Source organism: Balaenoptera physalus, assembly GCF_965194825.1.
Source record: "Balaenoptera physalus genome assembly, chromosome: 21".
NCBI lineage: Eukaryota > Metazoa > Chordata > Mammalia > Artiodactyla > Balaenopteridae > Balaenoptera > Balaenoptera physalus.
This window is the reverse complement of record NC_138902.1, coordinates 39,740,823-39,768,745: the sequence shown is the minus strand read 5'-3', so window position 1 is coordinate 39,768,745 and position 27,923 is coordinate 39,740,823. Positions and strand designations below refer to the sequence as shown.

The following is a 27,923-nucleotide window of genomic DNA, read 5'->3' as shown; positions in this document are numbered from 1 at the left end:
CCCACTTCTGGTACTAGTTTAGGTATTAGGCAGAGTTCTTGTTACAAGCAAGAGAAAATGAATCTGGCTCATTTAAGTGAAATATTAATTACTGGTGTCATATCAGATACCTGTGGAAACTGAAAAATTAACCTTAGAAAATTGACATGAACTAAGGATGGACTCAAAGCCGAGATCACACCACATGAATAGTTTGGTGAGAATGGTAATCTTGGGCACTAGATGGAATATCTCTAGATTTGCTCTTATTGTTCATTTCATGTCATTATCCCCTTGTTTTGGTCACCAAAAAAGAAGGGAAAAGTTGCTCTCTCTGCTGAGTTTCTGAAGAGTATTGATGGACCCTGCTTCCAGCATGATTCATACAATCCTCCGAATACATACTGGGGGAGTGAATGACAGTTACGACACCATATGTGGTCATTCAGTACTATACTGTGCCCATGTGTCTCTGGAATAAAACTTATTCACAGGTAAGTACTCTCAGTTTATCTACCTCCTCTTTGAGACATTTTTGCTTTTACCTCCTAGTTTCCTGGAGATTTGCTGTGATAGGCTAACTGCTGAAGCAGAGAACTGAAAGAAGCCAAGAGAGTAAAATGGCTTATTAAAGATTTAAAGAACTGATAAGGGACAGGGAGAGAGGAAGAAGCGAGGAAAGTCAGAACGGGCTGCTGGCATTGTTTCCTTTGGGAAGAGAGAAAGAGGGACGGAGACAGAGAAAGAGTTTGGATAATTGGATATTGGATATTGAGGGAAAGAAAAAGAGGGAGACAGAGTTACCATAACAAGAAAACTTTTGATGAAAGGAATCTTAGGTTGTTTAGGATGTAATTCCTCCTGTTCAAGAGACTGAGTAAAGGCAAAGTTATTTTTTCTGTTTTCTGTTTTTCTATTTTTAGAGTTGTAGCTATGTATCTTTTTGATGAGATACCAATAGGCACAGTTTTATTAAGATAAATATTTAAATAATCCTCTTTGTCCTATTTTATGCATTTTGAGTTGATTCCTACTTGATCTGAAATTCGATTCTTTTTATAGAAGGCATGTGTTCTTGTAGTCTATTGACAGTTCTGTGTACTTTTCTCATGGATGTCTCTTTTTCAGAGGGCTGCCATTACTCTGGACTTTCAGGGAGCTGTTCAATTTCTATTGCAATAATACTTCTTAATGCCGTGCTGTTTTGTTTCACTTTGCTCAATCTCAAACGAACAGAAGTCTATCCACACTCTAGACAAAGACAAAACATACTACAACTGCTGTCTGATTTGATGACATTATAAACTGAGGTCTTGAAAAATTACAATCTTGCTCTGCAATGTTTCCACCAACCCCATCCAGAGTGTTCCTTACATGGACTATAGCCGTTGCATGCAGTAAAGTACAGTCAATTACTATTTTATTCCGCTGTGTTTTGACCATTGCTTTTGCCAAATGTTTCTGGGAAGAGAAGCATGGAGGCAGGAGAGGTATCGTCTGAGTAATGGAAAGTATTTGAAGTTTTCTAGTTGGTATAGACCTCAGTGTGCAGCCAGTGGTAGATCCATGAACGGTCTTTCTACGTTTTTTTTTTTTCCCAATCCAGAGTTCACTGTATTTCAAGTGAAAAGCACTGTGGGCCTCCAATCTTACTGATCAATCCAGTTCTAGTGAGTTTATGGTTAATTGAAAAATGGTCACGACTCTAACAATAGTTTGATTGTGGTTCTTCATTTCTGATGTTCTGAATTCTCTGTGTCATCATATGCAATTTAGTGGGTCTTTACAAGAGAGGGCACTGGATACTCTGGGACAGATACGCTTTAAAATGGACTCCTTGATGATTTCTTTACACATCTCCCTTTTCCCAGAATAGAAAACGCCCTTGTTGAGGGCAGGGATCTTGTCCAATTTTCCCCTGTGTTTCTAGCACCTGTAATGGTACATGGCACACAGAACATGGTTGATAAATGTTTTAGTGTACGTCTAAAGTATCCACCAGTAAATTTCTGAACAGACTTTTTCTTCTCCATTCCCTCCTTTCCCAGTGACTCGCCCCACTGCTGCCTGACTGTGGTCCTCATCTCTCAAAGGGCACCAAACGCCTTCCTCATTGCCAGGTCCAGGACTCTCTTCTCAGTCCTCACACACATGAGGCTGTTGTGATGACTGAATTTGATGACCATTCTCTCCTCCTTCCAATGACCTTCCTTTGGTTTCTGACACCACTTTCCCCTGGTTGACGTTTCACCTCCTCCTTTCTCCCCAAAGCTATCCCTTCTGCTCCATCGCATTATCTTAGGGTTTCTCAGGATGTCATGCTTAGTCCTCTGCTTCTTCTGCTAGCCTTCTTTCTGTCCAATACCCTTTCCCCAAGTGTTTTCATCACTTCAGCTCTTCTCTAAGAGGGATCCCAGTGGACCCCAATGATCCTTCAAATCCTGATGGAGAAGCTCTGCATCTGTCCCTCACCCCAGACTTGTATTTCTCACTTTTTTTAAACGCTGGATGCTTCATTGGAACTGCACCCTCAGTATGTCCCAAACCAAATGTATAACTCTTCCTGCCATCCCCTCAACTTTCCAAGCTCCCTTTCCTTAGATGTTTAAAGACCAGTTAGTTAATGGCATTTCTAAATCCCCATAGGTTTCTGAACTAAAAATTGAGATTATCCTTAGTCCTTCTTTCCCCTTCTACTCCCATTCCCACATTCACTTTCTTACTGAACCTGGTCAAATATACCAAAATTTTCTCAGATGTGCTTCCTGCTTTCCATCCCAACTACTGCTGTTTGCATTCAAACCCACATCTTTTCTCTTTCTCTATAATCCATTGCTCTCTCAATCACATCCACTTTCTATGCCTTCCAAACCATCATTCTGATCACAATGTATGTTTTCCTAGAGCAAATAGTCCCAAACCTCTAGCATGGCATCTAGAGCTCTTTATAATGCCTTGTAGTGTATCTTTCCAACCAACTGGCTCCTTCTACCCTGTTGGTTTCCAGCCTTGCCCTTCTCTGATCATTCTGTGGTCTTCACATCCCTGGGGCTTGGATAATCCTGTTTTCTCCACCTAAAATGCCTCGTCATTGCTCCTCTCTCCCCTCTACTCACTGGCATACCCAATCTGAAATTATCCTATAACCTCAGCCCTGGACTACACTCATAATTCGTGACTCACCACATCTCACTATCCTTTTTTTAAAGTTGTTGACTAAGATTTCAACATGAGTCTGCATTTCCACACGGTATTGCAACATGTGTCATCCTGTGGCTCTCCCTGAAATTCTGTGGGTACATGAGAAAGTGAAGGAAACATTCTCAAGATTTCAACACAGTTGAATTTTTAGAACAATATTTGCCATAGCTCTCTACACCTTAATTTGCTGGCTGGACATCCTTTCAACAAATGGGTAGAGAAGAAAACACTTTTTGTTTTTTTTTGAAGAGCATCTTCTTAGCTGGGGCTTTACATCCTCACAGGTTGTCAGAGACATCTTTGGTCCAGGACAAGCCACGAACCACAGATCCAAAGGATAAAACCATTTCCTGGCCCAAGCCTCATCCTGAGAAGAAAACCTTTTTTTTTTTTTTTTAACTTCCCTCTCTTCCCAGTGGGTGGAGTGTGCTGGGAGGGTTCCTGGAGTAAAGCACCCCCTACCAGACCCTAAACCTTCTCCTTCACTCTCTTCTGACCCCTCTCCCACTTCACAGTGTCCACAGCAGTTTGACAAGGTCACATATTCGTCTGTCTTAAAGAGCACAGATGATTCTGCCACAGGGTGAGGGAACTACAGGGTATCAATCAAGTCCAAAATCAGTAAATAACTATAATCCCTTTTTTGTCAGTGAACGGTTATTTTGTTGCTGTTTGTTTTCTGGGGTTTTTTTGAATTTTATTTTATTTTTTTATACAGCAGGTTCTTATTAGTTATCCATTTTATACATACTAGTGTCTAGCTGTCAAATCAAATCTCCCAATTCATCACACCACCACCTCACCCCCGCCACTTTCCCCCCTTGGTGTCCATACATTTGTTATCTACATCTGTGTCTCTATTTCTGCCCTGCAAACCGGTTCATGTTTCCAATTTCTTTCCTTTTCTTTCTTTTTCTTCTCTGATTGCTGTGGCTCAGACTTCCAAAACTACATTGAATAACAGTGGCGAGAGTGGACACCCTTGTCTTGTTCCTGATCTTAGTGGAAATGCTTTCAGTTTTTCACCATTGACAATGATGTTTGCTGTGGGTTTATCATATATGGCCTTTATTATGTTGAGGTAGGTTCCCTCTATGCCTACTTTCTGGAGAGTTTTTATCATAAATGGGTGTTGAATTTTGTCAAAAGCTTTTTCTGCATCTATTGGGATGATCATATGGTTTTTATTCTTCAATTTGTTAATATGGTGTACCACATTGGTTGATTTGCATATATTGAAGAATCCTTGCATCCCTGGGATAAACCCCACTTGATCATGGTGTATGATCCTTTAATGTGCTGTTGGATTCTGTTTGCTAGTATTTTGTTGAGGATTTTTGCATCTATATTCATCAGTGATATTTGTCTGTAACTTTCTTTTTTTGTAGTATCTTTGTCTGGTTTTGGTATCAGGGTGATGGTGGCCTCATAGAATGAGTTTGGGAGTGTTCCTTTCTCTGCAACTTTCTGGAAGAGTTTGAGAAGGATGGGTGTTAGCTCTTCTCTAAATGTTTGATAGAATTCACTTGTGAAGCCATCTGGTCCTGGACTTTTGTTTGTTGGAAGATTTTTAACCACAGTTTCAATTTCATTACTTGTGATTGGTCTGTTCATATTTTCTATTTCTTCCTGGTTCAGTCTTGGAAGGTTATACCTTTCAAACAATTTGTCCATTTCTTCCAGGTTGTCCATTTTATTGGCATAGAGTTGCTTGTAGTAGTCTCTTAGGATGCTTTGTATTTCTGCGGTGTCTGTTGTAACTTCTCCTTTTTCACTTCTAATTTTATTGATTTGACTCTTCTCCCTCTTTTTCTTGATGAGCCTGGCTAATGGTTTATCAATTTTGTTTATCTTCTCAAAAAAAACAGCTTTTAGTTTTAATTGATCTTTGCTATTGTTTTCTTTGTTTCTATTTCATTTATTTTTGCTCTGATCTTTATGATTTCTTTCCTTCTACTAACTTTAGGTTTTGTTTGTTCTTCTTTCTCTAGTTACTTTAGGTATAAGGTTAGATTCTTTGAGATTTTTCTTGTTTCTTGAGGTAGGCTTGTATTGCTATAAACTTCCCTCTTAGAACTGCTTTTGCTGAATTCCATAGGTTTTGGATCGTTGCGTTTTCATTGTAATTTGTCTCTAGGTATTTTTTGATTTCCTCTTTTATTTCTTCAGTTATCTCTTGGTTATTTAGTACCGTATTGTTTAGCCTCCATGTGTTTGTGTTTTTTACATTTTTTCCCCTGTAATTGATTTCTAATCTCATAGCATTGTGGTCAGAAAAGAAGCTTGATATGATTTCAATTTTCTTAAATTTACCGAGGCTTGATTTGTGACCCAAGATGTGATCTATCCTGGAGAATGTTCCGTGCACTTGAGAAGAAAGTGTAATCTGCTGTTTTTGGATGGAATGTCCTATAAATATCATTTAAATCTATCTGGTCTATTGTGTCATTTAAAGCTTGTGTTTCCTTATTAATTTTCTGTGTGGATGATCTGTCCATTGGTGTAAGTGAGGTGTTAAAGTCCCCCACTAATTTTGTGTTACTGTCGATTTCCTCTTTTATAGCTGTTAGCAGTTGCCTTACGTATTGAGGTGCTCCTATGTTGGGTGCATATATATTTATAATTGTTATATCTTCTTCTTGGATTGATCCCTTGATCATTATGTAGTGTCCTTCCTTGTCTCTTGTAACATTCTTTATTTTAAAGTCTACTTTATCTGATATGAGCATTGCTCCTCCAGCTTTCATTTGATTTCCATTTGCATGGAATATCTTTATCCATCCCCTCACTTTCAGTCTGTATGTGTCCCTAGGTCTGAAATGGGTCTCTTGTAGACAGCATATAGATGGGTCTTGTTTTTGTATCCATTCAGTGAGCCTGTGTCTTTTGGTTGGAGCATTTAATCTCACATTTAAGGTAATTATCGATATGTATGTTCCTATTACCATTTTCTTAATTGTTATGGGTTTGTTTTTGTAGGTCCTTTTCTTCTCTTGTGTTTCCCACTTAGAGAAGTTCCTTTAGCATTTATTGTAGAGCTGGTTTGGTGGTGCTGAATTCTCTTAGCTTTTCCTTGTCTGTAAAGCTTTTGATTTCTCCATCGAATCTGAATGAGATCCTTGCCAGGTAGAGTAATCTTGGTTGTAGGTTCTTCCCTTTCATCACTTTAAATATATCATGCCACTCCCTTCTGGCTTGCAGAGTTTCTGCTGAGAAATCAGCTGTTAACCTTATGGGAGTTCCCTTGGATGTTAGCTGTCGTTTTTCCCTTGCTGCTTTCAATAATTTTTCTGTCTTTAATTTTTGTCAGTTTGATTACTATGTGTCTCAGCGTGTTTCTCCTTGGGTTTATCCTGCCTGGGACTCTCTGTGCTTCCTGGACTTGGGTGGCTATTTCCTTTCCCATGTAGGGAAGTTTTCGACTATAATCTCTTCAAATATTTTCTCAGGTCCTTTCTCTCTCTCTTCTCTTCTGGGACCCCTATAATGTGAATGTTGTTGCATTTAATGTTGTCCCAGAGGTCGCTTAGGCTGTCTTCATTTCTTTTCATTCTTTTTTCTTTATTCTGTTCCGTGGCAGTGAATTCCACCATTCTGTCTTCCAGGTCACTTATCCGTTCTTTTGCCTCAGTTATTCTGCTATTGATTCCTTCTACTGTATTTTTCATTTCAGTTATTGTATTGTTCATCTCTGTTTGTTTGTTCTTTAATTCTTCTAGGTCTTTGTTAAACATTTCTTGCATCTTCTCGATCTTTGCTTCCATTCTTTTTCCAAGGTCCTGGATCACCTTCACTATCATTATTCTGAATTCTTTTTCTGGAAGCTTGCCTATCTCCACTTCATTTAGGTGTTTTTCTGGGGTTTTATCTTGTTCTTTCATCTGGTACATAGCCCTCTGCCTTTTCATCTTGTCTATCTTTCTGTGAATGTGGTTTTTGTTCCACAGGCTTCAGGACTGTAGTTCTTCTTGCTTCTGCTGTCTGCCCTCTGGTGGATCAAAAAACCTTTTTAATGGAGATCACACACTGTTCTTTCCTTAGAATTTTTAGCCTAATAACTCTTATGCAAAGTGAGGAATAAACTGCATTATCAACACTGGAATCTAGGCCTAGATTTGTCTTGATGTGGGATTCAAGGTTTTCATCTGAAGAAAGTGTGTTAATAATATTCCCTGCTTGCCTCTGCATAAAATTGCTTTGAGGAAATATTTAGCTTATATATGAAACACTTTTTAAATGTATGTATGGTACTATTATGCATTAATTCAAATATAAGTTGAATTATATTTAATATGAAATATATATATATTTGGTATATATATCTGACACACCAAAATCAGATATACACTCATGAGGTTTTCAAAAAACTATTCAAAATTCCGCTAATCAATCATAATCCTAAAATCAATCACTGATCCTAAAATTAATCCATAAGGATACATGTGTCATATGAGTATTGAAGATTTTTGAGAAGTAATATATACTTTCAATTTGTAATTTCAAAAAAAATTTAAATGCAACTAACCCAGACACAATAGTTTATTAACTTCATGTTGACATATTTGGCTGGTCTTGGATTCTTCCAGAGGACATGCATTAATACAGAAAGACAGAGGTGGGAGAGGATGGGCTCTTTGATATGGGTAGAGAATATTACATGGAAGGGAAACTAGGAGAGTATACTTTTATCCAAAGAACATCTACTGTAGACCTAGCCAGCAGTTTTATCCACGGCGGCATAGGTGATCTGAAAGAAAAGGTTCTGGTGCATCCAGACTTTGGCCCCATCACTACTATACGATAAGCTGAGCCCTTGTCAGAAGTATTGCCTTCCTCGATCAGAGACTGATTGTGTTCACAACTTGTCATATACGCCTAATATCACTCTGGAACTCTGCAATTAGCAGCATCCACACAGCACCAGTATCACTAAACTGAATTCCAAGTGGGTAAGAGCTAATTTAAACAAGTATCCTCCAAGAAAGGAAAAGAATCCAACCTTTCAAGTGCTTCATCATATTACACAATATTCACCATAAGTTACATCCTGATTCACTTAATGACTCAGCTACTCTCAGCTTAGGCAAAACATTGTGGGTTTTTTTTTGCTCAAAGTTCCAATTGTGGAACTCTTAACCAGTAGGTTTCCCAAAGTGTTTTCTTTGCCCAAAAAAGGGTGCATCTAACATTAAAATGTAGTGTGTATATGATAACTCAGAGCCCACGAGAAAACTCTAACTTCTATCGCATTAGGATTTAATTTGAACCCTAAGGCTCCTACAGAGAGTTAAATTAAGGGTCTCATGGTTGAATATGGGTCACTCCTCTCCTACAGTTAGTTGATCAACACTTATTTTGGAAGCACTAAGGCAATTTGCAAATCAGAGGGCATCAAACTATTAAGTTGGCTAAAGTTTCAAACCAGCCAATGTTTGCCATACATCTGTTGTTGGAGTCAATGTCCAAAAATCTTTTTTTTTGTCTCTGCATTGTAGTTATTTACCCTCATTACCTTATGTTGAATAAGGAGAGCAAAGAAGACCTGAACTTGATAAAATGTCCCCTGAATGCTCAAACTACACTTAATTTAAATACTAATAGTAAGAATTCCTATCCTATAAGGGTAAAGTCTATGCAGGTAATCTTTCTACTACTACCAGATGTATCTGTACATGTTGGCTGGGAATGAAACCCTAAACAACATCTTTGTTTAGGGTTTAATGGAGTTTAAACCACTCCTTCATCTCTCTCTTTCATTTATCAACACAGTTGACTTGTAACTGGAGTTTCATATATTCAAGGACCTCTATGGTGCTTTGTTAATCAAAAGCAAACATTTAAATGATCAAGTAACTGCTCTGTCTTTTGGGGATGGTTCTAAAAATTGTGTGGCTCACTTATTTTCCTAAACTTTAAAAATAATTCCAAAGAACTATTGTCCAGTATCTTTCCACTTAATATTAACATATTCTAAATTGAGAAATTCAATGATCTTATAACTTTGAAGTAAGAACTACAAGAGCTCAACAAATCAACAGAACGTTCTTTTTTCTTTCTTATACTAGCACAAAAGAAAACGTTTTTCAAGAACTGAAACCAATGCATAATTTTTGTAGAGAAACACTTTTACACAAACCACTGAAAATTAGTGGTTCATGGGTTCATAGTTATTGTTAAGTATCTATCTATCCTTCTTTGGGCACATCTCCAAATTCCAATTCCAGGGCCACACAATCTCAGCCCAATATTTCTACCATAACCCAAAGGATTCACAATCCTTTGCCTTCAGTTGCAACATAATATGAAGAGTAAGGCACTTTCATGACTACTGAGTAGTCATTATCTCCAGACATTTTCTCTTCCCATCAGTCATCTGTTGAACTCCCTCATCTGGCTACCTGATTGACCAATGATTAACCACTCAAGAGGACTGACTCATCACAGACCTAGTCAACGGCTGATAATAGAATTAGTCCAAAAGAAGCTAGAAGGGCAATAGTGTAACCCAAACTCAACAGAGAAACAAGACTCTGGGGTTCCAGTGGGCTTCCCTGGATGACCACTGATAAACCACTTAAATTCTCGGGGCCTCATCATAAAATGAGGAGTTAAGCCTAATAAGTAACTCTATTATCACGTGTATTACTTGTGGACATCTTAAATATATCCATATCCAAAAATAAACAAACACATCAATGGAATAAATAGAGGTACATGAACAAACCCAAATAACTGCATGCATTTGTTTTTATAGATCAAGTAGCATCACATAACAATGCTAAAAATGTTGCATTTAATAAATTATGTTTGGGTGATTGATACCCTCTTAAAAACAACTTAATTGCATCCCTAGCTTACTTATTAGGCTAAAATAAATTTCTAGGTGGCCCACAAATGTAAGTATAAAAAACCAAAACTACAAAATTTTAGAAGAAAACATAGAGAATAGTTTCATCATATCTGTATGGGGAAACCTTTTCTAAATATGTCACAAAACTTCTATGGAAGGACATACTGATGTATTTGACACATTCTAATTTAGAAATTCTGGAATAAAACCAAAGATAAAATCAGAAGACAAACAGAAAACTGAGATAAATATTTATACTACTTATCACATGGGGTTGATTTCTTTAATATGTAAAGATATCTGACAAATCAATAAGTAAAAGGTAAGCATATCATTACTAAGTAGTTAAATATGAAAATGCAGTACACAAAATGGAGTATTAAAAGGGCTTTTATCATATGAACTATACAGAGTCTCATGCAAATGTTCAGATATCACTTCCGGAGTTAAGAGTTGAAGCAATGTCATTTGATTTTTTTTTTTTTAACAATTTTTCATTGATTGACTCTAGCGTGGAAACCACTGAACTAGACATTGCCTAAGATCCACTAACCTCTGAAGTTATGTCTTTGTCTGTCTGTGATCCAACCTATTTTACTATGTCATCTTCCCGACCTGACCCACAAACATCCAACACTGTAGCAATCCTCTTCATTTCTTTAACGGAGGAGCTAGATGTGTTGAGGGGAAAATCAGTCACGTACTGAAACTGGGACTCGTTCAAATTCATGCTTGAGGCCTCAATTACAACTCCTCAATACTTTTAAAATTTTGGGCATTTCATTGCCACATTCACTCCAGCTTCAACATCCTGAGTGATTTCCACTTCCTCACTCCTCCTACTCAGCTTGTTGCTTGTTCATTTTTACCAGATGACCTCATCTCCTTAACTCACAGAAGAAACAGAAGTCACCCCTTGATTTTCTGACCACCCACCGTTCCATCCCCAAATGCAAACTTCCTAGCATCCTTATCCTTTTTTTCTTCCTTATTTTGGTGTCAGAGGAAGATATGTCTCTTCTGTACAAAGGAAGCACCTTTATATAAGTTCTGAATCCCAGAGGCTCCTTCTACCTCAGTGCATTCTGCATTATTTTTTCTCTTCTCTCTCTTACATGAGCAACCTTTTCCACTGCCTTCTCTTCTAGCCCATTGGTTCTCATCCGGGAATAATTTGCCTCCTTCCCCAGGGTATTTGGCAATGTGTGGAGACATTTTTGATTGTCACAGGGGAGTGCTACTATACTGGCATCCTGTCGGGATGCTACTGATATCCAGCACACAGGGGCCATGAATGCTGCTAAACATCCTACAAAGCACAAGACGCTCCACCACCGGCAACACGCCCATACACAGTGTATCGCCTGGCCCCAAATGTGCCGACACTTACAGATCCTGTAGCCTATAAACATGTTTGGTCCTTCCTTCCTTCGTTCCTTCCTTCCTCCTTCCCTCCTTCCCTCCCTCTCTTCCTTCCTTCTTCTTTCTCTTTCTCTGACACACACAAACACACACACAACTACATTTTAAACACATTTTTTCCTAGACCCTTCGTCCCTCTCTAGCTATTCTTATCTTTCTCTTCCTTTCTTCTTAGCCAAACTTTTTTGGGAAAAAATGACTAAAACCCATTGTTCTTGCTTGTATCTAACCACTTAAGGCAATCTGGCTTCACTGAAATCATTCGAGCAAAGCTCACTAATGACTTGATGTTGCCAAATACTAAAACAAGTCTCTGAGGCATTTGGTCTTTGCCTTTTTTTTTCTTTTTTGACAAGTCCCTCTTTAAAATTCTCTTATTCTATGTCTTTGCACCTTACATTCCTACATCTTGGAATAAAAACTTTCTCATTCTCCTTTCCATGATTCTACCCCTTTGTTTGTGGCACAATGATATTCCTTATTCTTTCGTCTCTTCTGGTCTTCTGAGGCTATATTTTCAATTTCAAGCTTATTACATCTACCACCTAAAGGCTGATGGAACGTAAATATATAACTTTAAACAAAACAGTTCTGTGGAACTCAAGGCAAATATAACCAATCATCTGTGAGGGTCTCATCCTGTATATCCCCAAAGCACTTCAAATTTTGTATGTGAAAAATGAACTTACATTTTTACACTTGAAAATAATGTCCATTTTCCTGTATTTTCTATCTCATTACACACATCATTACCCAATCTCCCAAGCAAAAATCCATGCATGAACCTGGAAGCCTTTCCATTCCCTATCATTCCATACAACCTAATCATTAACAAGTATTATGAAATCTACATCATCAGTACCTCAAATATGTCCCATCCAAATGTGTTGCTGCTAGTGCCTTGGTTTAGGTACCCATCACCGCTCATTTTGTTAACTGTAATACCTACTAATTGATTTCCCCACCTCTAGCCTCTTTACACTGCTTCAAAGGTCAGCTTTTAAGGCTTTGCTCCAACATGGTCTCCCCTCCCTAAAAACCTCTCTTAGTTCTTCATCGCATGGGTCAGACTCTGAGAAGTTTTACCAAGCACAGAAAGCTTTAGTACTCTGACCTTTGCCAAGTTCTAAAGCCTTGTATCTTCTACTTTGTTCCTTCTCCTTTGTGTTGCAGTCATACCAACTGCCTTATACTTTCCCAATCTCATCAAATTGTTTCCCATCTCCTTGCCTTCGATTTTTCTTTCAATTTTTAAAAAAATTATTTATTTATTTATTTGTCTATTTTTGGCTGCACTGTGTCTTCATTGCTGCGCATGGGCTTTCTCTAGTTGCGGCGAGCTGGGGCTACTCTTCGTTGCGGTGTGCCGGCTTCTCATTGCGGTGGCTTCTCTTGTTGTGGAGCATGGGCTCTAGCCGCGCGGGATTCCGTAGTTGTGGCTCGCGGGCTCTAGAGTGCAGGCTCAGTAGTTGTGGCACACGGGCTTAGCTGCTCCATGGCATGTGGGATCTTCCCGGACCAGGGCTTGAACCCGTATCCCCTGCATTGGCAGGCAGATTCTTTACCCCTGCGCCACCAGGGAAGCCCGCCTTTGACATTTTTTATCTTGCTACTAGACTTCTATTCTGCTTTCAAGACTTAGGTAGGCATCTCTCTAGAAAACATTCCTTTGCATTCTTTGAGAATTAATTGCTCTCTCTCCTCCTCATTGCCTTTCTGCTTTGGACTTGCTTTAAATGTTACATCTGTCACCTTGTATTCCAATTTAAAAATACATTCTTGCTTCTCCTACTGAAGTATGGCTTGTTGAGGAAGGGTCTGTGCCTTGGGTGAGGGGGCAGTCAATGACATAGTACTAGAGCCTGGAAAAACACTCAGGATGAGGTGCTCAATGAATGTTTGCTGAAGGAAGAAAAGAGGTAGAGAACAAGGCAACCATAAAATTTTTACTAATAAGCCAAGAAACACAGTCTAACAATTTTTAAACTTCAGCATCCATAGCATTTTCGAAATGTCTACATACCCTTGGTGGTATACTGAGCTCTGTGCAAGGCAAACTAGTTTAACTGGTGAGGTGGGTTTTAGGTAAATATAAAACTAATAACTAATCCTTAATATTACTCAATTTGATGCAATCCTATCATCTCAGAAGCCACATTAGTGAATTACCATAGCCATAAAGTATCCCTTTCTTTAGCATCTCAGTGGACATTGACTTGCCTCAGTTAATTTTGGTTCCTTAGAAACAAGAGCCAAATTTCTTCAAGTGTGCTCTGAGGAACCTAGTCCTATGAAGCTTCCTCAAATAAAAGGGTCTCATGTTCAATCATGTTTGTGCAACGTACATGTCATATCTCTCTTTTGGAGATGGAGAATGTCCATTAGCATCTAAAAAGCTCCAAGAAAATTATAAAGTAAGGAAATCTTGTTTACACTTGTTGAGTGTAATGTTTCCACGAACTCATTTGATCATGGAACTTCTTTCATGCCTTATCTCTAAAATCTCATGAAACTAGTGTTCTGTGAAACAAGCTTTGGAACATTGGTCAGAAGGCTGGTTTGAAAACATCACAACTTCACCTCCTTCCTGTCATCAATTCTCTCCTGCTCCACTGACCCAAGTTGAGGACGGGGCTGGGAGTACTGGCTGGAGGGATGTATATTCATTCCAGAATCCTTTTACTTAAATTTGTTTAACTGAAGTGGAAACAGTCTTGCACTTTAAACAAATCTGATTTTTCATAATACATCATGGAACCAATATGATATGATTATTTTGATATAAGAATCAGCAGGCAAGGGGACATGCCTTAAAGTCACTTTAAAAGGTCTTCCATCAAGACAATTATCTGAAAGTAAAGTGAATAAAAAGCTGAAGGATCCTATTTCATAAATAGGTAGCATGACATCAAGCTTTTCCATTTCAACAGGGGTCTGTACTGTAGCTACAAAGAGTTATGGAGCTGAAAGGAATTTAGAGATCACTTAACTCAGCCAATTCATTTACCAGTGAGGATCTAAGGCCCAGAGAAGATAAGAGACTTAACAAATATTATTTATATACTTAGAGGAGTTGACAACACAGAGCCTGTGATTTTCATTTCAGTGTTTTTCCTACATTCCACTTCCTGCTAATGAATTTAAGTCAAGGAATAGAGTTCAGGGTTGGAATCAAATAAAACATACATTGATATTAACCTGATACATATTCAGTTTCCTGTCACTTATAAAATGCTGTCATGGGCATCATCCATTATTCCCATCTGCCCTGCAAGGTGAGTCAGACCGTCCTTGCTTCCTTCTTACCAAGATTTACAACCTAGCCCTAAGTGAAAAGTTCCCCAAGCCTGTGAGATGATGCCTCATTAAAATGTACCGAAACTTAGTTGTGCTTCCCAGGGACGCATCCAGGAATACTTTATATAAACCAAAGATGGGGTGCATATACTTCAGAGGAAACTGTGGTTCTGAGAAATTCGTGGAAAACCAGAGGTCCTATTAGGCTATTTTCTGCTGCTGCACAGCACAGGCAAAATGCCCAACTCTTAATGGCTAAAAATACACATTTTCAGAAATCCAAAGTGTTTAATTTAAATCAAATCTAACAGAAAAGACAAGCAGTCTGGTACATGGGGAGCTCTTCTAAAACCACTCTCTCGAAGACAAAAGAAAATAAGACTGGTATTGAAGTGGAGCCATTCTCCAAACAGCTCCCAGTCCGCTGGAACCGAGGCCTCACTAAATGCAAACGATTAGAGCTTCACGGAAGATTAGAAAACATTCTATTGCAAACAGCTCTCCCAGATCCACAGAAACAGGTCAGTGCTATGTAAACACTTTGCACCGCTTCGTAAACAGATAAAAATATCCAATCAGTTTGGTGTAAACAGATCAACAGCAGGAGAAGCCAGCATCCTTCTCAGATGGGGCTCTGTGGACAAGCAAAGACTCAACGTTTGCTGATTTGGAATTGCATTTGACTGTTCTCATTTAAGTGGTTACTTTTCTGAAATCAGGCCATTTGTTGAGAAGCCAGTGGCAGGATCACAAGGAATTCGGGGTGGTGCATAGCAAGTTCCAGATACTACTTGCTAACTTCTAGCTCTGCCCCATACTACCTCTGAGACAAACAACTATTTTCAGGCTATAATTTAAAATAGGAGCTGAAAAGGGTGGATGTAAAAATAACAAATGGCTGAGAGCTCTTGGGCAGACCTTGGGGATCATGAGACAGGAAATCTAGGGGTGAAAAACAAAGCCTGAGCATGAGTTCATACCATCCATGATTTATGAAGTATCCGGCATATTCGGCAGAGTAGTTAATTCTCTCTCACTCTACCACAGTATCCTACTCAGCCAACCTAACATCCACCTCTCCTGTCTGCCTTCACACTTAGCAGGAGGAAAGGGGAAGTAGATTATGAACAGAGAACGGGTTCACCCCCTCAGACCTGTATGGTATTGCAAGGAACAACTGGATTGGACCCCCCCCCTTACTTTTTTGTTTGTTTGACTTAATTTTTTAAATTAATTAATTAATTAATTAATTTATTTATTTATTTATTTATTTATTTATGGCTGCACTGGGTCTTCGTTGCTGCACGCGGGCTTTCTCTAGTTGCGGCGAATGGGGGCTACTCTCCATTGCAGTGCGCAGGCTTCTCATTACAGTGGCTTCTTGTTGCAGGGCACGGGCTCTAGGCACATGGGCTTCAGTAGTTGTGGCATGCAGGCTCAGTAGTTGTGGCTCATGGACTCCAGAGCGCAGGCTCAGTAGTTGCGGCACACGGGCTCAGTAGTTGTGGCTCACGGACTCTAGAGCGCAGGCTCAGTAGTTGTCGCACACGGGCTTAGTTGCTCCATGGCATGTGGGATCTTCCCGGACCAGGGCTCGAACCTGTGTCCCCCGCATTGGCAGGCGGATTCTTAACCACTGTGCCACCAGGGAAGTCCCTGACTTAATTTTTTAAATTGAAGTAGAGTTGATGTATAATATTATATAAATTACAGGTGTGCAATATAGTGATTCATAGTTTTTAAAGGTTATACTCCATTTATAATATTATAAAATATTTACGATACTCCCCGTGTTGTACAATATATCCCTATAGCTTATTTTAAACCTTATAGCTTGTACCTCTTAATCCCCTCCCCCTGCCCCTCCCCCTTCCCTCTCCCAACTGGTAGCCACTAGTTTGTTCTCTACACTAATTAAAAATGATACATGCACCCCCAATGTTCACAGAAGCATTATTTACAATAGCTAAGATATGGAAGCAACCCAAGTGTCCATCAACAGATGAGTGGATAAAGAAGATGTGGCGTATATATGCAATGGAATATTACTCAGCCATAAAAGAATGAAATTTTGCCATTTGCAGGAACATGGATGGGCTTGGAGGGCATTATGCTAAGTAAAATAAGTCAGACAGTGAAAGACAAACACTGTATGATATCACTTATATGTGGAATCTAAAAAATACAACAAACTAGTGAATATAATGAAATAGAAGTGGATTCACCTTACTTTGAAGTGTCTTTGAAGCTCTTTTCATTGACACCCAGTCTTTACTGAGTTCCTTTGATTGCCCGTCCTTTTACTAAGCATGTGAATAGTAAAATAGAGAAAATATGGTTCCTGCTGTCAAGTAGTGCACTTTATATATTTAAATATATTTTAAAATTGTGTAATATTTTAAAATATCTGCCCATTTAGAATCCCTGCATCCTATAATGGCAGGTGGTAGAAGAAAGGCAGATCACATATATATTAAATATAATACAACACTCACTTTCACCCACAAATATGTGACTCCAGTAATCCATTTTGACAGTTTTCAAGAATCATGGATCTGATACCTCCAAGTGCTCTCGCCTCACATTCGGCTACAGCTGCGGTGACGAGGAACACGTGAACCGCCATCACCTTTGCACAGGTGTGGCCGGGACATGCTTCACCTCAGGCACTGGCCCCTCCTCTCCAGCCTCCTTCCCAGTACCTTCTCCTACCAGGAGGCATGGGAAGCCTGCATAGACTATTGGCTCAAAAGCCAAAACGCAGAAGAGCTGACAACCTGTGAGAAAATCCTTGAAAACGGAGAAGAGAAACTCACAGAAAAGTGCTTTTTTTCCTTTCCTCCATCAGATTGGCAGTTCTGAGATGCATTCCATAAAGGTTCTCAGATCATCATGAAATAGCACATCTGTGAAATCACGCATCTGTCACATGCAGTGATCACCAACTGGATAACACATCTTGTATTAATATTCCCTCCTTCCTGGTTGCGCTCTACCGGGCTCTCACGGCTGCTTCCTGGGAGCGTATTCCACATAGACCCCTGCCAGCAAACTTTATCTCAGGTCAGCTTTGGGGGAGACCCAGGTTAAAACAATTCAAATGGTCCCTTGTTGCTTGAGTTGTTTACTAAAGTTCAGTGAAACTGAAATTTTTTACATTTTCTTCATTGGTCCCTCCCTTAGACACAAAATTGTAGGAATCTGGCAAAGATCTCACCCAGAGATTAATCACTATCTTTTACAAAAGTTTCTCCTTTACTTGACTCCTTCATGGAGCTAGATCTAAGAAGGAAGGAAGGGAGGGAGGGAGGGAGGGAGGGAGGGAGGAATCAAAACATATTTGTGAACTCCTTGACTGAATCTGAGACTCCATGGCATTTTTGAGAGACCATTTCCTATGATTAAGTTTTCATGACAATGAAGAATTCTAAGAAGAATTCTATGCTTTGTTTTCATTTATTCTTTTGTTTTCTCCTTTTCAAGCCTCTAACTCTTCTTTCTGGTCAGTTGTGTGGTGGGACGTACAGCAGAGAATCGGGGATGGTACAGAGGGAAGAGTCTGGACCCAGAGTCCATTCGAGCGATGACCCAGACGTACACTGGGAGCCGCGGGGACAGAGTCTAAATTAGAGGCACCACTAGAGCTTAAGTAAAGTGTCATTTTGTGTGTCTTTAGAAAACTCACAAATGGAACATACTGTATACACTGCAAATTCAATTTTTCACTTGCTATTCATGAAAACTTTACATATCCACTTGTCCTCTTAAAAAGGAGCATAGGGGCTTCCCTGGTGGCACAGTGGTTGAGAATCTGCCTGCCAATGCAGGGGACACGGGTTCGAGCCCTGGTCTGGGAAGATCCCACATGCCGCGGAGCAACTGGGCCCGTGAGCCACAACTACTGAGCCTGCGCATCTGGAGCCTGTGCTCCGCAACAAGAGAGGCCGCGATGGTGAGAGGCCCGCGCACCGCAATGAAGAGTGGCCCCCGCTTGCCACAACTAGAGAAAGCCCTCGCACAGAAACGAAGACCCAACACAGCCATAAATAAAATAAATAAATAAAATTTAAAAAAAAAAAGGAGCATAAATGTTACATAGTGTAATGATGTTACATTTTGCTTAATCATTTTTCCTGCTGCAGGATATTTCAGCCTCTTTGATACACATCAAACTGACAGTTATCTCCAGGAAAGGGACTAGGATTGGCCTGGTAATCAAAGGAGGATTAGCCTGCATCTATGAATGTTAATGTCTTCACGTGAAAAGACGCTCAACATTATCATCAGGGAACTGCAAATCAAAGCCACAATGAGATATCACCTCACACCTACCAGAATAGCTATCATCAAAAATAAAACAAATAACAAGCGCTGGTGAGGATGTGGAGAAAAGGGAGTCCTCATGCACTGCTGGTGGGGATGTAAATTGGTGCAGCTACTGTGGAGAACACTACAGAGGTTCCTGACAAGGTTAAAAATAGAACTATCATAAGACCCAGCGATTCCACTCTGGGTATTTACTGAAGAAAATAAAAACACTAATTCAAAAATATATATACACCCCTATGTTCACTGCAACATTAGTTACAAAAGCCAAGATATGGAAGCAAACTAAATGCCCATCAATGGATGAATGGGTAAAGAAGATGTCTGTGTGTGTGTGTGTGTGTGTGTGTGTATATATATATTACTAGGAGAGACTGTTCATAACAGATGTCTCCTGACAAGTAAGTTATTGGTACAAGCCAACTACCTTATTGCAATAATGCTAAGATTCAGACTTAAGCTAAAGATAGTAAGAGAGAGTGGGGGAGGGCAGCAGGGAGAGAAAGAGCAAATTGAGTAAGAGAGTGAGATACAGTTTGGCCTGAGTCCACATCCGACCCTACCACACTGACTTACTCTGGGATATATCAAGCCAGCACAGCCCTCAGAAAGCTAACATATGCCAGCTTGAAAAGGCCAATTTCTGGCATATTCATTTGTCAACATCTTAACAGCAAGCACCTCTATTTTTCCAAAATTTCTTGTGCATATCAAAATGTTTTCTATGCAAATTAAAGGTGGTATTTCCTTCATTCCATCATGGCAGATTCATAGAATCATGCAATGTACAAGATTTTGAATCACTTAGAATTTTATCCTGGTGTTAACTATGATATTTTTTTCATTATTATCAAATTGTACAGAACATAAGTCTAGTAGAATTAAGGGGACAGGTTTTAGAATTAACAGGCTTTCTAGAGAAAGGTAAAGAAGGAGTTTACAGCTAAATATCCCCATAGGAAATGGAAGCCTTACACATGAAAAAAAAGAGCTTAGAGTTTAGGATGTAAGTGAAAGTAACAGATCCAAATGAAATTTACTTCAAAAATTTGATAAAGTTTCATAAAAATATGCTTTCCTTAAACTCGCCAAATACAATTATTAAGATCCTTAATATATAGCAATAAATCCTATTTAATTATGTCACTATATATGTGTATAGTTGCAGTAGAAAAGATACACGGTGTTTTCCATTATATACAAAGTAATACATTCCTTGGGCTGTAAACTGCTCTCAGAATATTTTTCAACTATCTAACGTTGTTTGCATCGTTAATCTTAGATTCAGGTTGATGGTTACACACTACTGTTCTTTCTCAGGAATTCATCCCCATTCAATATTGTTGAGGTTGTATTTTAGGGAAACTTGAAGGCATTTCTTCTTCCCTCCTTGCAATCATCCCATTTCTTAACACACCGCAGTGTTTCAGAATAACCTACTGTTCATCGTCTTCTGTAGGTGTCCTGCCACCAAGGATGGCTTCAGTGATGCTTGCGTTGTTCTGTCTTGCAATGCAATACTAGTTGATAATCATTTATGCCAAACCAAATAAAACCACTCCAAAAATGTTTTAATTAGGATTTTTGTCAATCAAAACTACGCAGCCACTTAATAGTTTAAACATGTTCACTATTAATAGACCTCCAGTTGTCTGGTAAATTGTTGCCAATAACTCAAGCACTCAGTAAGGCATTTGAAATCCATGATGTGTCTTTCTACTTCCTAATTTATTAAAACTAGATTTTAAGAGACTTTGATGATGAATTTGGATTTGGTTCTCTTGTGACAAACCAGTCTTGTGACTGCTTTCTCTAGCTAATAAGTTAGCTTTTTAAATTTTGTTATCTTCTTGGACATAGACTATAAAAGAGATTATGAAAATCTCTCAAGGAATTTTGATGAAAGTCATCGTGTATAGAATCTTAAGCATTGGTTTTTTAGAAGAAGGTAAACATGCAATACACTGAATTATGGAGAGACTGAAGAATAGACAGTGCTGTTTCTTGTAGCTCTCCTCCTGTAGATAAGAGGTTGGAAGTTACTTGTGAATGTGAAAAAAAAAAAAAAAACTAAAAAAACAACAAAAACCCTGTACATTTGAAACCTGGAAACATCAACAGAGTGTGCTGAACTAATCAGGTCCCAAAGCCAAACATTGTTCTTGTCATTATTCATATGCTAACAAGGTTTAGCTTAGGGTATAATGGTAACCCTCACCGTAATGAGCAAAAATTTCAGAAAAAAAAAGTGTAAAAGTACAAACAGGTATTTCCCTGAACCACTGCTAGCAGGAGGGATGTTAAACTGTGTAAAATGAAAAGCATCTAAATATGGTTGGATTTATTATTTACAAATTGCGCTTCAAGCGAAGAGGGAACTCTTCTCATGAGAAAATGTGGCCTATAACCTTCCTCTTTGCTGCAGTGAAGCACACAGTCCAGAGAGAGCTGAGAACGAAACTCACAGAGGCAGAGACCTTGGAACCCGGCCACGCCCATGATAACATCCCAACTTGGCAACCAGCACTCTCCAGGGCACTTTAAGTGTGGATAAACAGTGAGTAATAAATGTTTAATATTTGAGGCAAACTTTGAGCAATTGCATCATCAGAGATGTGGATGGACCTAGAGTCTATTATACAAGTGAAGTAAGCCAGAAAGAGAAAAACAAGTATCGTATATTAATGCATATATGTGGAATCTAGAAAAATGGTACAGATGAACCTATTTGCAGGGCAGGAATAGAGACACAGATGTAGAGAACGGATGTGTGGACAGAGCAGGGGAAGGGGAGGGTGGGATGAATTGGGAGATTGGGACTGACACACACACACCACCATGTGTAAAAGAGATAGCTAGTGGGAACCTGCTGTACAGCACAGGGAGCTCAGCTCAGTGCTCTGTGATGGGAGGGGGTGGGAGGGAGGTCCAAGAGGAAGGGGATATATGTATACATACAGCTGATTCACTTCGTTGTGCAGCAGAAGCTGACAAAACATCTTAAAGCAATTACACTCCAATTAAAAAAAAACAAAAACAAAACAGAGATGGAGAATCTGAAAGTAGTTTTAAGGGCGCTGGATGCTAGGAGTTTGCTACATCACTTGTGGAGCAGACAAGAATCCGAATGGAAGCGGCAACAGGCCTGGAAGGGGTCATTCTCTCAATGACAACGACAAAGTGTTAGCAGGATTCCCCGTGAAGAGGAAATGGAAATGGAATCTCCTATCAGACATATTTAATGTAGCCATTTGGTTCTCTTTCTAGGGTGTAGAGACACTCTCAATAAACCTCTTTAAAATATTTGTCTATAGTTCTTTGGGTCAGGAAACCTAGAATTACCTGCCCAGATGGATGCTAATCCCCAGAAGCCTCACATTAAAAAAAAAGACTAATATAAAAATTCATCATCAGAACAGGAGCTCTCACAGAGAGGAAGCTATGAGCTGGTTACAGAAAACAGGGTAAAAACTGGACTTCAGACTTCTCCTGGGGAGAACACAGACTGCTGTTACTAAAATGAAGACACAAGGTCTTACCAGGCTGATGCGGGACTGAATCAGAAGTCTAGACCTTTGTGAATGTATGAAGCCTATGAAGATGGAGGGGGGCCTGCAATTCCGGCTCTGGTACTTGGAAGACACATCAGGGAGGTCAAGGGGCAGCTTACTGACAACTAAGAATCTGAATGTCCTTACTGATTAGGCCAGAAACACAAATACAGTCAAAGGGGTCATTTAATTCACAATCTCAAAAAAGACAGCAAATTACGAGTGAAAGATCAGACACTCTAATCACACAGGCTCTGGCTTCCTTATTTCATAGTTTAGAAACATCGGAAAGAAAATGAACAAATGTCTAAAAGGCTGACTGCATATGCTTACAGATAACAAAATAATTGTAGAAATTCTAATATTGAGTAGAATCCATGTTGTAGCCTATATTTTCCTGATATGTTATATTCTTCACACCTGCAAAAAGAACATTATAGCTGAAAAGAAATTAATGTATGTAAAGGCAAATTAAGGCAGCGTCAGTAAGGTGGAACCAGCCCTGAACTTGAAGTCAGGAGGCCTGGGCTTTGGTGTGATTATCTAAAAAGTGACTGTCTGACTCTGAGGAAAAGAAGAAAACTAGTATAAATGCCACACTTTGCCAGCCCTGAGCATGTTGCTGTGTATATGCTGTGCCACTTAATCATCTTAAAACCTCTGTGAGCGACATAAATGACTGCTGTTTTATAGCTGAAAAAAGTTCACACACCATTGTCTACGTTGGAAGAGAATCAATGAAGGGGTTTCTCAACGAGTATAAGTCTTTTTTTTTTGGTGAGCAGAAAAGATCTTCCTCTGGATCCTATTACATGCCATGATCAGTATTGTCATTTTCAGATAATTTCTGATAACTTGATTCCTATCTTGATCAGATATTCACTAAAAGATTCAAAGTCAAATGCATTTTGTTCTTTAGGTTGAAGCAAAAATTTAAGTTGGGAATCCTAGGCCCCTCAGAGAGTGGTTTGAAATCCACTGTTTTGATTGTTTGAATCAGTGATTCTGTGTGTCAGCAGGAAAAAACCTGATAGAATGTTTTAAAATGAGAAAATACATAAATACTACTTAGGCTATACACAAGGAAAGCTGTTATTAATACTGCAGATCATTTCTTTTGCAGGCATTTAGTAAATGTTCTCAAATAGTTAAGATGCATATTTTGGACACCTTTGCAAGTGAGAGTAAGCATTTGCGTTAAGTCAGAGTAGGCTGTCTTCTGACCTGAGAGTGAAGGTAAAATCAAATCTCAGTTATCTGAACTGTCCTCAAGATGTGAGGCCTTGGTCACTCTCAGAAAGAGTAATTTCTCAGATGAGATAACTCATTTCTAAGGGCCTTTTATGGGTCATAGTTTGTACATGGGTCATGGGTGCCACACTCAAAACAGGTGATTGCAGAGAGTTTAATAAAGAAACAGGGAAGCATCCAAAGCTCTCACCCCGTGGGCCTGAAGGGGCAAAGGAAGGGAGTTGTCAACAGATGCTTGCCAAGGGCTGTGGCTTTAAGGGAAGACATGCAGCTTGGCCAACCGATGGCTTGACTCAGAGGGAGAATAAATGCCTCTGCTTTTCTTTTCTTTTATCTTCATATTTCTTGCTGTGCTTCCACTGGCCATGCCAACTGGAAGACAGAGGGAAAGAATGGTCGATGGGTCCAGAGCAGAGTGGTGAAGGGTGGAAAGCAAACAGGTATCCAAAACAAATGCTTTTCTCATAGAAATTCATTTCATCATTCTTTTAATCCTTCATTGTATGCACATTTGTGAGCACCAGTTATATTCAAGATGTAGTACTTCATGTAAAGGTTGATATAGGAAGAGGAAGGAGAAAAACTGCATTAAAAATTGTCCGTGTTCTCAAGGAGTTTACAGGATATAGTAAGTATACAAATAACACAAGGCAGAGTATGATACGCATAAGAGAAGTACAAGGAGGAGTCATGGAAATTCAAAGTAAAGAAAGAATGACTGAAGCAACCAGGAATGGCTTCGTGGAGGCACTGCATTTGAACTTGGTCTTGTAGAATAAGCAAGACATTGTCAGAAACGGGTGATGGAGCTATCCCACAAGGAGGGAAAAATGTGCAGGACAAGGGGATGGGAAGATGTAAGCTATGTCCAGGGAAATCTGACTGGAACACTGTGTGCCTTTAAGACATGGGAGATAAAATTTGATAAAACCAGTACAGCTGCCCCAGTACAACATACACGTATGTTCCTGTACACGCACACACATCTGTTTATTAAAACAAGGCTGTGCTAGTGCAAAACTTCAGCAAGTCATTTCTGAGTAAAATACAAATGCTGTGAAAGTGAATTATATAATCTGATATTAGTGTATCCTCTGGTGGAAGGCAAAAATCCAATATGCACCCTGGACATTATTTCTTTTATTCTAGCTTTATTCTAACTAGCACTGTTTCCTGTGCATGACTGCTGTTAGGATAAGAGCACCATCTAGTGTGTTCTGGTCTTATGTTAAGTCCAGGACTTCTTATCTGCTTCTAATGTTATTCGAATAATCTCAAAGATACCAAAACAAACAAACAAGCAAACAAACAAAACCTCCCACCCATTTTGGGGAGGCTTTAAAACTTCCAATTTAGTAGATGGAAATTTGTTGGGATTTGTAGCATTTCTAAAGAATCCCCCTGAAAGAAAATTGCCCTGTCTCATTGGTAACTGAGATGAGAAAAGTTTAAATAGTATTTCTCATCAGTTTCCAGTTTGCCCAATTTGGCCACTAAAATATATATATATATATACACCAAAGTCAACTCATTTTCAGTGGAGAACAAAGGACAATTTTTTCTAAGTACAATTTTAACATGTAAATTAAACAACTCATTACACATTAAATCAATAATCACCATTAAATTATATTTAATTATATAATTAAATTATATAATGTAAAACAACATTAAAGCTATAAGGACTATTTTAGCAATTGAATATGAAGATAAACTCTGAGCCACACATCTTAAACTAACTCTGAAAAATCATCAGATCATGAAACAGGCAAGCTGACACTCAGGAGACTCTCAATCCTCTTTGCCCTGCTGTCGCCTGTTTTAACAGAAGACAGGAGAATGAGGAGAGGCGTAAACAAGCCACAGACAGCGGAGAAAGCAAAGAAGGGAAAGCAGAGAAAGATGGAAGGAATTTGGGGAGGCAGGAGTGCAAGTCACACATTCTATCTCCCCATGTCCCACCCTTCAGAAGTTTAAGTTTCAACATCAGAACTACAATCCCTCAATGATTTTTAACTAAGCCAATAATTTCATTATTAATCAACATTAAAAATATACCAACATAACCAAAAAGAATATGCCTAAGCAGATAGTATTCAGCAGAGACAATGCCCACCCCCAGCTAGGTATTCCGCAATGTACCCAGAACATTGAAAGAGAGAACGCAGCTTGTTCTTTGGTGCCACAGTGATTAAGTCACTCTTCTATTTAAATTTTTGTCTGTTGATACATCTGAAAAGAGCTGATACAATCTCAAATGAAGGTCAATCCAGCCTTTCCTGATGGAATATTTCACGTGGAGAATACGCAGATTGAATGTCAACAAAGAGCAAGGACGCTGAGGTTGCATCTCCCATTGCTTTCTAGGTCTATGCTTTCAGGACCACTGCTTTGGATGGGAACTTGGCCTTCAACTAGAGTACGACACTAGCCACGTGGGCAATGGCTTGGCTTGGTTATGGCCTCACATGGCCATATCTTGTTATCAGCTGAATTAAGTGGGAGAAAATTCCCACTTTCTCAATCAAATATATTTGAAGCATACAAATACGCCCCAAAGTTCACAAAACTAGTACTGAACATATTTTCAATATGGGAGTCCAGCTGTCACCCTTCTGTGGACACACCATCACCTGGGGAGTTTATTAGAAGTGCAGAGTCCAGAGCCTCATCTTCAGACCCACCGAATCAGGATCTCCTCAGTAGAGTCAGGGATTTGGTATTTTCAGCAAGTACGCCGGTGATTTTGAGGCGGACTATTGAAAGTATGCTTTTATGAAAGCAATGTGAATCCCATGGGTTCTTTTTATTCCGGTAAAAGATTTTTCTCTTTACTTCACAAAATCACTGTGGTTTGCTCTTTGAACAAAAGACCACTTATATTGATAGATTAATATTGCATAATTTTTAGCAATTGTGACTCTTATAGTTTCTGATACATTTACTCTAAGAGTTCAAAGTTTCAGCATCTGGAATCTTCCATTTAAAACTCTAAAAGTATATTCTTTTAACTAACAATGAAATAAGATTTTAATAAAGATATAAAATATTTTATCCAGGGTCCACTACAGACTCCTCCAAGACAATGCTCTTTCATTTTCCTCCTTACTAGAAGCCTTGCTATACTCCAGTCACCAAGAACAACAAGCAGTCACCAGTTCTCAGCATCGTATTTTATTCCTTTGTATCTGTTTCTGTTTCTACCTCTGATGGAAGTTTCCTTTCTCCTCAAACCCATCTGCCTAGCAAATGTCAACACATCTTTTGAGACACAGATCAAATGTCACCTCTCTTGTGAATCCTTTAATGAGCTCCCACCCCCATCCCTCCACTGCGCTCTGTACACATCACAGAACTGCACCTATTTGTTTACATGTCTCCCTCTACCAACCAAGCAGTAAGCCCTTTGAGAGAGGATGATATTTTATTCATTTTATAGTCCAATGTCCAGCCCAGAGTAGAGAGTGAAAAAGTGTTTCTAGATTAAACCTGTAAGCAATTCTAATCACCTGGTCATCTTGAAGTCTGGAGCAAAGTAAATGTGCTTTTAAGGTAATAGTTTGAGGTGCTATGGTAAAATACTAAATATTTCAGTTGTGAAAATATCAAGGTCCTCTTTTGGCCTCAACATCTTTTTTGTAAACTGATCCTTGTTTCCTCATCGACCCCTAATCAAAAAGATATGTATTTGAGGGAAGTAAAAATGTATGTGCAATGGTAGAGGTGTAGAAGCAGCATCTATAAATCTCTTTCCTAATTTTACTAATCTCAGATTCTTTGAGATGCTTTATTTCATTTTCTTTCACGTATAAATAACAACGTTGTACGGACCTGTTGCTATTTGGGGATAAGAAAATCTGTCACATAAAATTCATCATTTTCCAGTCAGTTATAGGAGCCTCCAGAATTCTTCAGGGTTTCTTAGTACCAGAAATGTGTCAGAAATGAGAAGAGAGGTCTCTCAGGAGCAGATGTAGACCCCTAAGTGACCAGTCCAGCAGAGCACATTCTATATCATATATTCTCAAGATATTTGCCGAAATAAA

The 27,923-nt window shown here is 39.0% G+C and overlaps 1 long non-coding RNA gene across 1 annotated transcript; it reads left to right on the top strand.

The window, feature by feature from the left end:
* The first annotated feature begins 413 nt into the window (after positions 1-413).
* Positions 414-27,923, top strand: LOC309651404. The gene is made up of 3 exons (XR_014258099.1): positions 414-473; positions 15,061-15,270; positions 17,287-27,923. It is a non-coding gene; the product is annotated as an uncharacterized lncRNA (long non-coding RNA).